The sequence below is a fragment of the Somniosus microcephalus genome, chromosome 7 (genome assembly GCF_052327205.1).
Source record: "Somniosus microcephalus isolate GS21.2 chromosome 7, FLI_Smic_1.0, whole genome shotgun sequence".
Classification (NCBI taxonomy): domain Eukaryota; kingdom Metazoa; phylum Chordata; class Chondrichthyes; order Squaliformes; family Somniosidae; genus Somniosus; species Somniosus microcephalus.
Genome location: NC_140993.1, coordinates 48,258,086 through 48,272,948, shown reverse-complemented (window position 1 = coordinate 48,272,948; position 14,863 = coordinate 48,258,086). Strand labels below are relative to the sequence as shown.

The window sequence follows — 14,863 nt, the reverse complement described above, 5'->3', positions numbered from 1 at the left end:
TCAATAAGATAGCAAATTATGACAAAGCTCTAACCTTACTAAACTCAATGGGGGCGAAGACATACGGGTTATTGAAGCATCTTCTATCACCAGCTAAACCGGCGGATCAGTCTTTCGCTAATATTGTTGCTGTCCTGAAGGATCATTTTAACCCCGCACCGCTGATGTTAGCGGAACGATCTAAATTTTACGTGAGAACGCAACGAAAAGAGGAAAGCAACGCGGAGTACCTGGTTGAACTGCGTAGGCTAGCAAAATACTGTCAGTTTGGGGTAAATCTGACAGAGGCACTGAGAGACAAGTTCGTGTGCGGGATGTCGAAGGAAGGAACACAAAAACGACTGCTCGAAGAGAACGATCTTACACTTGAGAAGGCTGTCCTTATTGCAGCATCGCACGAAGCCGCAGCGAGAGGCACGGCGGAAATGCAGCGGAAGACAGCGGTACTCAGTGTGGATCAAATGACTTCGGGTACAACGAAATGTTATCGTTGTGGGAAGACAACACACGACCAGAACCAATGCTGGTTTAAAAACCAGGAATGTAGAAAATGTGGCAAGCTTGGTCACATAGCTAAGGTATGCCGGTCAGGAAAGAAGACCAGCAATAATAAGTCACCGCAGAAGAAGTACAGAAAGGTACATAAGGTGACTGGGAAGAGTCCAGATGAACAGAATTCGGACTCAGACTCCAACAGCAAGGAACTGGGTAGTCTGAGGATTCACAATGTGAGTAAAGAAGCTGACCGACAAACTATCTGGGTCACACTACAGATTGCAAAAGTCCAAGTGAAGATGGAAGTGGACACCGGATCGGCGTTGACGGTCATGAATAAGCAAGATTACAAAAAGTTATTCAAACATATTCCCCTACGGGATACGGAGATAGTATTGCAGACATACACGGGGCACAGAGTATACCCCATCGGAAAGATAAAAGTCAAGGTGAGATACAAGGACAAAGATCACCAAGGGATGGACATGTATGTGCTGCCCAAGGGAGGTCCACCACTTCTGGGACGGGAGTGGATCAGGAAAATAAAGATAGACTGGCATTCACTAAACACAATGACGGTAGATTCCAGAAAGGAAGATGTCAAACCTGAACGGTTGTCCAGAATATTGGATGAAGCTAAAGAGGTATTCCAGCAAGGACTGGGAACACTGAGAGGAATTAAAGCAAAAATCAAGATTGCAGAACATGCAAGCCCAAAATTTTTCAAAGCCAGATCGGTACCTTACGCGATACGACCTGCTGTGGAGGCAGAATTGGAAGAGCTTGAACGTTCAGGGGTACTGTCTAAGGTGGACTGGAGTGAGTGGGCCACGCCCATTGTTCCCGTCATGAAGTCTTCATCAAGTAACAAGCCAGGGGGACCGGGAAAGGTCCGCATCTGCGGAGACTTCAAGATCACAGTTAATCCGGTGCTTCACACGGTACAATACCCGCTTCCGCGGATTGAGGATATCTTTGCTTCATTGTCTGGCGGGAAACACTTCACCAAGATAGACCTGGCCCAAGCATACTTACAAATGGAAGTCGAGGAAGAGTCGCGCCAGTATCTCACAATCAACACGCACAGAGGCTTGTATCGTTATAATAGACTGGTTTTTGGAGTAGCTTCGGCTCCAGCAATTTGGCAGAGGGCCATGGAGCAGGTCTTACAGGGTATTCCAAGCACTCAGTGTTACTTGGACGATATCCTGATTACAGGAGAGGACGAGGAGGAACACCTCGCAAATTTGAAACTGGTGCTCACCAGGTTGAAGGAATATGGCCTTCGAGTTAATCGCCAGAAATGTGAGTTCTTCCAGAAACGGATCTCGTACTGCGGTCATGTCATTGACCAAGAGGGGCTGCACAAGTCACCTGACAAGATATAAGCTGTCGTGAAGGCCCCCGCTCCGGAAAATGTATCACAGTTGAGATCGTTTCTGGGGTTGATTAACTATTACCACAAGTTTCTGCCAAATCTATCCACGGTGCTGCATCCGCTGAATGCTCTGTTGCGGAAAGAGGTACCATGGAAGTGGAGCGAGGACTGTAAGAAGGCCTTTCGCAGAAGCAAGGTGTTGATTACCTCTGAGGAAGTGTTGGCTCATTTCAACCCAACGTTACCTCTTCGTCTAGCTTGTGATGCTTCCCCTTATGGAATTGGAGCAGTACTTTCACACAAGTTACCAAATGGCTCGGAAAGGCCAGTCGCATTTGCGTCCCGATCATTGACCTCCGCTGAGCGAAATTATGCTCAGATAGATAGGGAGGCCCTCAGCCTTGTGTGGGGAGTAAAGAAATTCAATCATTACCTGCAGGGCAAGAAGTTCACATTACTGACAGACCACCAGCCGTTGGTGTCCATATTCAACCCTAACAAGGCTATTTCCACTATGACAGCGCAAAGGCTACAGAGGTGGTCTGTGTTACTTGGGGCACACCAATATGACATCGAATACAAAAGGTCCAAACAGCATGGAAATGCTGATGGATTATCGCGCCTACCGTTGCCAGTAGTAGAAGAGGCGGCTACAGTGGACCCGGTAGAGATGTTCCACTCATCCATAGTGGAATGTCTACCAGTAACAAATTCGATGATCGAAAATGAAACAAGAAATGATCCGACTCTCTCACGAGTCTACGATTTAACAGTGGAGGGATGGCCAGCACATGGCGAACCAACGCTGCCCGCATTTTCGCAAAGAAAAGAACAGCTGTCAGTGTGCCGAGGAACCTTGATGTGTGGATCTAGAGTGGTGATTCCACCCAAACTTCAGCAGAAGGTGCTAAAGGAGCTTCACGAGGGGCATCTGGGTGGAGTGAAAATGAAGTACCTCGCAAGAGCGTTTGTGTGGTGGCCAGGTATTGATGGAGACATCGAGGAAATAACCAAGAGCTGTCTAGGATGCCAGAAGGTCCAAAACGCGCCACCACAAGCTCCTCTGCATCCATGGGAGTGGCCCTCATCTCCTTGGCAAAGGGTACACGTCGACTTTGCTGGTCCATTTATGGACTCAATGTTTCTAATCGCGGTGGATGCACACTCCAAGTGGCCGGAGGTAATAAAGATGTCCTCCACCACCACGGAAAAAACCATCACAGTATTAAGGACCATATTTGCCAGGAATGGGCTGCCGGAACAGATCTGTTCTGATAATGGACCGCAATTTGTGTCCGAAGAATTCAGGAAGTTCTTAAAAAGGAATGGGGTCAAGCACTACACGTCAGCCCCATACCATCCCGCCACCAATGGATTAGCTGAAAGGTTTGTCCAGACCTTCAAGAAGGCCATAAAGGCCATGGGTAATGAAGACATCAACCTACAACATAAGGTAGATAACTTCTTGTTGGCGTACAAGAATGCAACACATGCGGTCACAAACCAAACTCCCGCCATGATGTTTTTCAATAGAAGACTAAGATGCCGGCTGGATTTGATTAAGCCAAACGTCAGAAGGGACGTAGAGAACCGGCAATTTCAGGGCATGAATGAAAGGCCAACTAGATCCTTTCAGATAGGTCAACAAGTTTTGGCCCGGGACTACCGTACCGAGAAATGGCAGCCTGGAACTATTGGGAAAAGGCTAGGGCCGCTGATGTATACCGTGGACATTGGTGACAGCATAATAAGGCGCCATGTTGACCAGATCATAGGGTCATCCACAAAGGACCAACCTACTCCACAACCTTACACGGCTAATGTTGAAGCAGAGATACCCAGAGCACCTACCTCCGATCTGGTAATACTGGAATCAGATGAACCTGACACTGTCCTTCAAGCCGAATCGACCTTGCCAGAAGAACCTACTACCCCGCCGAAAACTACTACACCACCGAGGCGTTATCCGGACAGAGTCAGGAAGCCTCCAGAGACACTGAATCTGTGAACTGTTTTGCATAAGTTGTATATATGTTATGATGTTATGTTAATGGGGAATAAGTATGTTGTAAGCTAAAAAGGGAGGATTGTAGTGTATGTAACTGTTCTACCATTAAGAGAACTATTGTATGTAACCGTCCACCTTTAAGAGAACTATTTTAGGTGTGGCACTACTTTATCTTGGCTGCTGTATACTGTAATACCGACGGTGACCACACCGGTATATAAGTGCTGTGTCAGGATTTATTGGGCAGATTCGCCCTGACCTTCGAATAGTAAAGTCCTGTTAAAGTTACTCTTGTAGTCTGTGTATTAATTCGCCATAATACCTACAGACTTTACACTCTGCAGCTCCTCCTTCAGGCGACTACGTAGAGCAAGGGGTATCCTTCTTGGTGGGCAAACCACAGGGGTTGCTGCTGGGTCAAGATGAATAGTGCATTCACCTGGGAATAGTCCGATTCCTTTGAAAACATCAGCAAACTCCTCCATGACTGTCTGCTTCTCAACTGGTGCTGTCAATGATAGCACTAGCTTGACGAGGTCCATGTCTAAACATGGCTTTAGACCTAGCACTGGAGGTGCTCGAGTGTCAATAATGTAAAAGTCCAACATCATGTTGCTTTCTTTGTACTTGCATTTCATCACGCATGTGCCTTTTACAATGAGCTGCTCACCCCCATAGCCAGTCAGTCTGCGTGAGGTGGGCTGTAGCTCACACTCATCCTTCAAGCTGTGATACTCACTCTGAGGAATTACATTAACCTGAGATCCAGTGTCTAGTTTAAACTTAAGCTCTTTGCCCTGTTTTCCTATCTCAATATCGGCAAAGGCTTGCTCAGTCTCTGAAATCTGTTTTTTCTGTGACATAGAATCAATAAACAGTTCCTCTGCATTTGGCTCTCTATCTGGCATTTGGCTGTCACTCACTGTGTGTACTGTTTTTCCGAAAACAGTCCTGCAAACTTTAGCAAAGTGGTTCCATTTACCTCATTTAGCACATTGCCTTCCTTTGGCAGGGCAATGCTCCTTTTCTCCATGCATCTTGTTTCCACAATATCCACAGTTTTTGAAGCGTTTTATATCTGTGTCGCCCATTTTTAGAACTCTCTCTGTTCTGAAACACGCTCTCTGGGTGGTGTTCTTTGGTGTGTGTCTATTAATTGCGTGCACTGTCTGTTCACTCGAGCTGCCGGTTACGGTTTTTAACTGTGCTTGGGCTATCTCATGCGATCTAGCTATTTCCATAGCTTTGTCCAGCGTTAGCCCGGACCCAATATTCAAAAGTTTCTCTCTCACTTTAGCTGAATGTATTCCAAACACGATGCGGTCTCTGACCATTTCATCTTTATCGGCATATTCACAGTCTTTTACCAGCAGTTTTAACTCAGTCACGAACTGTTTAAATGACTCACTAGCTCCTTGTACTTTCTCCTGAAACTTGTACCTAGCGAATATCGTATTTGTCTTGGGCATCACATATGCTTCAAAACGGTCAAAATAACTTTTCAGTACCTTTGCTTCATCTGCGGTGAGAGTCCACGTGTTAAAAATGTCTCTCCCTTTTTCTCCGATCCACAGGAGTAGGTAGCTGCATCTTTCTTCCTCCCCTTTGCTTTTCAACAGACCTGAGAACATTAACTCCACGTGTTGCTTGAACTTGCACCATTCTCTATGTAAGTTCAAAGATTCCCAATTCATTCGAGGTAAGGGAGCTCCAACGATGTCCATTTTCAATCCCTGTTCTGACACCATGTCTTGTTTTGCACACTTTGTGGGCCAATGATAATTCAATATGCAAATGTTACAAGAACATAACAAATAGGAGCAGGAGTTGGCCATTTCGCCCTTCGAGCCTACTCCGTCATTCAATAAGATCATGGCTGATCTTATACCTCAACTCCACCTTCCCGCACTATCCCCATATCCCTTAATTCCCTTTGTTCCCAAAAATGTATCGACCTCTGTCTTGAATATACTCAATGACTGAGTATCCACAGCTCTCTGAGGTAGAGATTCCCAACCCGTTGAGTGAAGAAATTTCTCATCTCAGTCCTAAATGGCCGACCCTTATTCTGAAACTGTGACCCCATGTTCTAGATTCCTCAGCCAGGAGAAACATTTTCTCAGCATTAACCCTGTCAAGCCCCTTTAGAATTTTATATATGTTTCAATGAGATCACCTCTCATTCTTCTAAACTCTAGGGAATATAGGCCTAGTCTATTCAATCTCTGTTTATAGGGCAATCCCTCATCCCAGGAACCAGTCTAGTGAACCTTTGTTGCACCCTCTCCAAGGCAAGTATGTCTTTCCTTAGGTAAGGAGACCAGAACTGTGCACAGTACTCCAGGTGTGGCCTCATCAATGTCCTGTATAATTGCAGTAATACTTATTTACTCTTATACTCTAATCCCTTTGTAACAAAAGCGAACATACCATTTGCTTTCCTAATTGCTTGCTGTACCTGCATGTTAACTTTCTGTGATTCATGTACAAGGACACCCAGGTCCCTCTGAGTGCAAACATTTCCCAGTCTCTCACCATTCAAAAAATATTCTGTTTTTTTGTTTTTCCTATCAAAGTGGATAACTTCACACTTTCCCACATTGTATTCCATTTACCATGTTCTTGCCCACTCAGTCAACCTGTCTATATCTCTCTGCAGCCTCTTTGCATCCTCCTAACAGCTTACTTTCCCACCTTACTTTGTATCATCAGCAAACTTGGATACGTTACACTCAGTCCCTTCATCTAAGTCATTAATATAGATTGTAAATAGCTGATCCTTGCGGTACCCCACTAGTTACAGGCTGCCAACCTGAAAAAGTCCTGTTTATTCCGACTCTCTGTTTTCTGTCCATTAATCAACCCTCAATCCACGCTAATATATTACCCCCAATCCCATGAGTCCTAATTTTGTGTAATAACCTCGTGTGGCACCTTATCGAATGCTTTTTGAAAATCCAAATACACCACACCCACTGGTTCCCCCTTATCCATCCTATTAGTTCCCTTTCATAAAACCATGTTGACTCTGCCTAATCATATTATGATTTTCTAAGTGCCCTCTTACCACACCCCTAGTAATAGATTCCAGCAATTTGCCTACTACTGGTGTCAGGCTAACTGGCCTATAGTTCCCCATTTTTTTTCTTCTTCCTTTCTTAAATACCAGGTTATGTTTGCTACCTTCCAATCCTTGGGGACTGTTCTAGAATCTAGGGAATTCTGGAAGATTAATACCAGTGCATCCTTCTCCTCTTCTTAGGCAGTCCCTCGGAACCGAGGATGACTTGCTTCCACATTAAAAATGAGTTTGCAGGTGACTGATGAGTCCAATGCGGGACCTACAGTCTCTGTCACAGGTGGGGCAGACGGTGGTTGAAGGGGCGGGTGGGTGGGGTGCTTGGGTTGACATGCGCTCCTTGCGCTGCCTGCACTTGGCTTCCGCTTGCTCCCGGCGAAGAGACTCGAGGTGTTTGGCGCCTTCCCGGATGCTTCTCCTCCACTTTGTGCAGTCTTGGGCCAGGGATTCCCAGGTGTCGGTGGGGATGTTACACTTTTTCAAGGAGGCTTTGAGGGTGTCCTTGAAGCGTTTCCTCTGCCCAACTGGGGCTCTTTTGCCATGCCGGAGCTCCGAGTAGAGCGCTTGTTTTGGGAGTCTCGTTTCGGGCATACGGACAATGTGACCCGTCCATCGGAGCTGATCGAGCGTGGTCAAAGCTTCAATGCTGGGGATGTTGGCCTGATCAAGAACACTGACGTTGGTGCGCCTATCCTGCCAATGGATTTGCAGGATCTTGCGGAGGCAGTGTTGGTGGTACCTCTCCAGTGCTTTGAGGTGCCTGCTGTACATGGTCCATGTCTCTGAGGCATACAGCAGCATCCACTATCTCTGCAGCTACCTCTTTTAAAACCCTAGGATGCAGGTCGTCAGGTCCAGGGGATTTGTCACCACTTAGTCCCATTAATTTTTCCAGTACTATGGGCTAGAAATTCATTATAGCGAGCAATGGCCGGTATCTTTAGAAAAGTTTGAGAATTAGTGCCAGGCGCTAATGCTTTAGACTGCACGCAAAATTCATTCTCACAGCTCAAAAAAATGATTTGGGCGCTAAATCAAGTCTTAAAGGCCTAGCTCAGTGGCTTTACACTCAAAGCTTGGACCAATATCGAGTGCAGTCTAATCTCAACTCATCATTGCCACAGGCTTTTCCTAGTACTTAAAGGGGAGTTTCATTAATACTGCAGCACCTCATTCCCAGCATTGCTGGCTATGCAGCTGCCTCAGCAAGGAGAAGCACAACGAGAAGGAGCCGGAGGACTGAAGCAGGTGTGCTCCTGGCAGATCCACCTCAGTCGGGTGGTCAGGGTGATTCAGTGCTTACACAAATGCTACATATACCACCATCTGTACCACAAGCTTCAGACACTGCCCAAAGCACCACACCCCCAGCACTCACCCACTAACAATCTCTACCTACCAACACTCACACCCATACCTCACGCCTTGCACACAATGACAGCTATTCAACTATGACAGGCACAAGGGTTGTCAGTTATTAGAATTCATGTGATATGTGTGATATGTTTATGCATAAATGTATTAATGAGTTTGCAATATTTTGTGCACTCTCTCATTTCACCTTTGCGCTCAGGAGGATGCTGTGATATGACATGACACACGCCATGACATGATAGCCATGTGGTGAGCAAAAGGGATCTGGGGTTTAAGTCCAGTTGTGAGGCTGGAAGTCTGTTTGGAGGAGGTGGCAGAGTTCTGTGACCACCACCTTGGTGATTCGGAGCCATCTAATACACTGCTCCTCACTTAATTGAAGGTAGGAGAAGTGCTGTTGGAATACTCTCCGAGTGTAAGGCCTCCTGGTAAGAGCCCTGATGTCCATCCTCATCCCTCTGCGCACATATTCCCGTATTTCATGCTGCCTACGCTCCCTCCACCGCAGATCCTGGAGGGCGAGGTAGCATGTCAGTACAGCCCCCATTAATGTTGCCAAGTGTAGCAGTTTGAATCTTTGAACAATAAATGCAGCCACTTTGCACTTGCCAGTAGACTGCTGATAAAAAAGAAGCTTGAAATTACTCATACAAACTGCTCCACTGGCTGAAACTGACAAGAAACCACTGAAACTAACCTGCTCTGGCAGCTGTGAGTGATGAATGCTGATGCCTTTAAATAACGTCGCTGGAGCCAGCTTCCTGCAGCTGCACGCCAGCTCTCCCTGTCGCTGTCTGGTTGAGGCGCAAAGGTAAGTGGCGAAAATCAATTTTGCAGATCAGGTGCCCAGCAGACTCACTGATGTCACGATCTGCTTGGCGTTGCAGACCCCGGCGGTACCTCATACCGGTGGCGCAACAAGATTCCGGATTTTCCATGTGTCACTTGATTTGCCTGGCCACAGCACTATTGCATCAGCACCCCATTACCGACCTCTGCAGGTGCTAACGGGAGGCGCTAACCAACTGAATTTCCCCCCCCCATGTCTTTACTTATACTGATTTCTTTAAGTTCCTCATTCTCTCTAGACCCTTGGTTCCCCATTATTTCTGGAATGTTTTTTGTGTCTTCTACCGTGAAGACAGATACAAAGTATCTGTTTAATGTCTCTGCCATTTCCTTATTGCCCGCTATAATTTCTCCTGTCTCTGCCTCTAATGGGCCCACGTTTACTGTCACTAATCTCTTCCTATTTCCTATACCTATAGAAACGTTTACAATCAGTTTTTATGTCTCTTGCTAATTTACTCTCATATTCCTTTTTCTCTTTCCTCATCAATTTCTTGGTCCTCCTTTGCTGAATTCTAAAATCCTCCCAATCCTCAGGCTTACTACTCTTTTTGGCAACATTATAAGCCTCTTCCTTTGATCTAATACTATCTTTAACTTCTCTTGTTAGTCACAATTGGACCACTTTTCCTGTGGGATTTTTGTGCCTTAAAGGAATGTATATTTGCTGTAAATTATGTATCAATTCTTTAAATGCTAGCCATTGCTTCTCTACCATCATACCTTTTAACCCAATCTACCTTAACCAACTCGCCCCTCATACCTACATAGTTTGCTTTGTTTAGATTTACGAACCTAGTTTCGGATTTAACTAAATCACTTTCAAACTCAATATAAAATTCTATCATAGTATGGTCACTCTTCCCTAAAGGCCCCTTTACTACAAGGTTATTAATTAACCCTTTCTCATTGCGCAATACTAGATCTAAAATAGCCTGTTGGTTCCTCACCACACTGATCTAGAAAACTATCTTGTGTACATTCCATGAACTCGCCCTCCACGCTATTACTGCAAATTTGGTTTGCCCAGTCTATATGTAGAATAAAGTCCCCTATGATTACTATATTACCCTTGCTACATGCGCCTCTAATTTCCTCATTTATACTCTGCCCTATATTACAACTACTGTTTGGGGGCCTATAAACAACTCCCACCAATGTTTTCTGCCCCTTGCTGTTTCTTAGCTCCACCCAAACTGATTCTACTTCTTGATTTTCTGAGCTAAGATCCTTTCTCAGGGCTACCCCTCCTCCTTTTCCATTATGCCTATCTCTTCTAAAAGTTAAGTATCCTGGAATATTTAGTTCCCAACCTCAGTCACCTTGCAACCACGTCTCCGTAATGGCTATTAGATCAAACCTATTCATTTTTATCTGCGCTATTAATTCATCTATTTCGTGTGAATGCTTCGCGCATTCAGATATAGTGCCTTTAGCTTTGACTTTTTTCTATTTTTCCCTGATGTCACCTTAGTCACTGATGCCCTATTACCTTCTCTCTCTGTCCCTTCCTGACCCACTCTGAATCAACCACCACAGCTTTATTGGTCACTCATCTCATTTGCTACTTGTTGGAACTTGCTGTGCACAAATTAGCTGATGTGTTTGCCTGCAACTCTGGGAGATGGTTCTTTTCCCAGAGAATAATGGACCTCTGGAACAGGCTGCCGTCTTGTGCGGTGGACGCCAACTCGCCGAATTCCTTCAAGCGAGAGCTGGACCTGTTTCTGGTTGAGGTGGACATCACCTCCACCTCTTACAAAAGGTAGGGAATTCGGAGCCAGAGAGATCTCCTGGGCTAGTTTCGATCACATAGATGGGTCGGAGAGGAATTTCCTAGATTTTTCCCCCCCTAATTGGCCTGGGTTTTTAATCTGGATTTTCGCCTCTCCCAGAAGATCAGATAGTTTTGGGTGGGGTGGGGAGTGCATATATTGTGATACACAAGGTATCGCAATTGTGGGGGACAGGCTGGATGGGCTAGAGGGTCTTTACCTGTCCATCATTGTTCGTATAACAACATTGACTACACTTCAAAATGTAATTCATGGGATGTGAAATGCTCTGGAATGTCTTAAGGATGTGTTAAGTTAGTTCTTCTAATTATCTGTTGCTATGGCCCAGTTTTTGGAGTTGAACACAAAGAGAAAATATATAGAATTGTCCTGACAGCACTTTGATGCTAAGCCTATTGTTCACCACTTTTAGCCCTTCCTCATTGCAACCATGTATAGGAGAGTCCTGCATATGTTTTTTAAGAACAGAGAAAGCCCAATAAACCTATTCCTTTTTGATGGATTAACTTTGTCTACCCACCTTCTTATCATATCACTCATACCCCTCTCTCTCAAGGAATGCATCCAGGTTTCCTCTTGAGCCTGTTGTTTCAATGTCCTTCACTAACCACAGCCCTTTTACATGTCAAAATAATCTTTACCTGACTTCCCTTCTTACTCTCAATTTCCTAATTTTTTAAACACATGGTGGGGGGTAATTTTAACCCCCAAAACAGGTGGGTTTGGATCGGGTGGGAAGTTAAAATTTAAAAAATTTAAAACCTGAACCCAACCCACCCTGAACCCACCCACTTCCGGTTTTAACAGAGGCGGGATGGGAAGTGGGGGACCAACCTGGATGCGGGTCCCCCATTTAAATATTTTAATGAGGCTGCGAGCCTAAGATTTTGGGCTAAATTTTAACCTTAAAGAGCACTTTTTTTTTTAATTCATTCATGGGATGTGGGTGTCGCTGCCAAGGCCAGCATTTATTGCCCATCCCTAATTGCCCTTGACAAGGCGGTGGTGAGCCGCCTTCTTGAACCACTGCAGTCCGTGAGGTGAAGGTACGCCCACAGTGCCGTTAGCGAAGGAGTTCCAGGATTTGACCCAGCGACAATGAAGGAACTGCGATATATTTCCAAGTCATTTTGGTGTGTGACTTGGAGGTGGGTTTGGGTGTGGGTCAGCGCGTTGGAAAGCCGGCTCCAACCCGCCAACTTCCGCATTTAACTCGCGTGCGTTAGGTTGCGTTCGCGCAACCCCCTTGGGAGGGGCGGGTTGTCAATTACCATATGTTAATCGCTCAATGAGAGCAATATTAACACACACTTTTGACTTTAACATCACGCCCACTGGTTCCCCAGGCTTCCTGAATCTCGCCAGTGAAAGCAAGACGAGTACACAGTGGCAATTGAGGGGTCTGAATCAATATAAGGGAAAACTGCCAATCAGTACTCAGTACTCACAGCTGCTTTCTGACCTGCTTGTGGGAAACAGTTTGTTCACAGGGCTTTTGACAAGAGGTTACTTTCTACAATTTGCTCAATTACATCAGGCTGGGTGCCGCTTATGCTGCCTTAGGTTGAACCACAGATAAGGACCAAGATAACCAGCAACAGCACCCGCAGCGGCCTGCTCACAGATCTGCAGCTCCACAGGAGAGCGGGCAGCAGCAGAGTGGGGATGGGCAGAGTGGGGATGGGCAGAGAGGTGCAGCTCACAGGAAGCAATATCCATGAAACGGGGTCTGCAGGCAGAGGCCGAGTTTCCTTGGCATGTCTGAACACCAGTGTCTCAGGAGGCTCAGGATGTCACATCCTGTCAGGTGGTGGCAGACATCTGCAGCCTCCTAGAAGAAGACCTTTTGCCTGCTGGACCTGGTGGCCATGCATCACCAATGGCTGTCAAAGTCACCACCATCCTCAACAGTTTTGCCCCCAGATCCGTCCAGGGCTCTGCCGCAGACATATCCAGGATCTCCCATCGGCCGCCCACAAATGCATAAGACTGGTCACTGATGATTTGTTTGCCAGCGCTGGTAATTATGTCAACTTTGCCAGCAATTATGCCAGTCAGAATGAGCGGGTGCTCAGTTTTACAGCTCTGGGTGGCTTCCTACAGATGCAGGACACCATTGAGTGCACACACATGGCAAGCCAGGCACCCCAGAACCAGGAGTATTCGTAAACCACAAGGGCTTCCACTCCATTAATATGGAGCTGGTGTGAAACCACAAAATGATGTTTATACAGGTGTGCACAAGATTTCCGGGCAGCTGCCATGATGCTTTCGTCCTGCGGCAGTCCAAGGTCCCTGATCTCTTCGGTCCCAGAAGCAGACCTAAGGGTTGGCTGCTTGGCAACGAGAGATACCCAAGCAACTTGGCTCATGACACACTCAGAAACCCAACCACTGAAGCCCAACAGCGCTGCAATGAATGCCATATCACCACCAGATGTATGACTGAACAGGCCATCAGCATGCTGAAGATGCACTTCAGGTGCCTGGGCAGTTTTGGAGGCGCCCTTCAGTACGCAGCAGCGAAGGTCTCCAGAATGGTCGTGGTTTGCTGTGCTCTGCATAACATTGCACAACAGCGAGGCTTGGATCTGCAGGAGGAACAAGGCGAAGAGCTCAGATCATCCTCTGTCGATTCAGAGGGGAGGAGGAAGAAGAGGAGGAGGAGGAAGAGTTGGGTGATGAGGGCAATGCACCCTCAGCTGCTCTCATTGCTGCCTGGGATGCCCTTATTAATGCAAGTTTCATTTAGGCTGCACCAGTGGAACCATTTCACAAGGAAATGCAAACGCCACTCTTCCTGCTCCCCCCTCACCAATGCCACTGACACAAAGCAGTCCTGCAACCAACCAACCACCACTTCAAAAATCCCCCATTGGTCCCCATCAATTCATGTTCTCTCAGTCATCATCAAACAACTTAGAAGGCCACTTAGCACCCAGCACCCAAGAATGGACAAGATGGGAAAATGGTGAAAAAGAATAACATTTATGTGATGTAAATAAAGAGAAACTTATCAAAACATTTTCTCAGACACCCATGTGTATACACTTGTGCAACTACAAAGCCAAACTCTTCCTTTTTCGGATACTCCGACACAATGTTCCTCCTAATTTTTTTTGGGTGCGTGGCCCCCTTTAAGGGGCTGCGCGGCTCATTTACAGTTTTGCGCGAAACTTAACATTGGAAAAGCCAATCCCGGGCAACATGTGTGGCTACAGCAGAGGTCGAGACAGACTGCCCTGCTCTGACTGCTAAGATGCTCTTGGCCAACGACCTCTGGGTATTGGAGACCATGAGGGCCCCACCAAAGACTGCTCCCCCTTCACCTATCCAGGGGAAGACTCGGCCATTGGGAGGCGAGGCAACATGTGGGCTACTGACTGAGAAGTGGGCTGTGGGTGAGAAATGGAAGCGCTTTGAGTGGAATTTGTGGCTTTAAGTAGCTGCAATCGCACAATCAGGGAATTATGTATTTGCACCCATAGGTCTCCCTGTTCCGCCACATCCTTCAGCATCTTTCCATTAAGTGTATCTGCTCCTTCCTTGTTTATTTCTCCTGAAGTGTGTCACCTCACACTTTACTGCATCAAATTGCACCTGCATGACTAGCACCATAATACAATTTTAGGTCAGGACGCAAGTGCATTGAATCTGTTTAGAGTGTTTAAAGGCCACTTTAAAGGCAGAAAGTGGTAGCACTAGCAGCAAATCAGGAAACCCAAGAGAAATTGGTTCTGTACTGTTGCCAGCTGATCAAAGGTTGGTAAGATTATATTTGTCAGTGCCATCAATTAGGTAGTGGTGGCACTGCAATGTTGTAAAAGTACCTCATGACACTATGTTCAACTGGCAGTGTATAATTGCACCCTTCGCACCCCGAA

The 14,863-nt window shown here is 46.2% G+C and overlaps 1 protein-coding gene across 2 annotated transcripts in view; it reads right to left on the bottom strand.

Moving 5' to 3' along the window:
* fam135b (family with sequence similarity 135 member B) overlaps positions 1-14,863 on the bottom strand; it is a 577,057-nt gene that overhangs the window by 337,411 nt on the left and 224,783 nt on the right. The gene's annotated exons all lie outside the window — the stretch shown is intronic.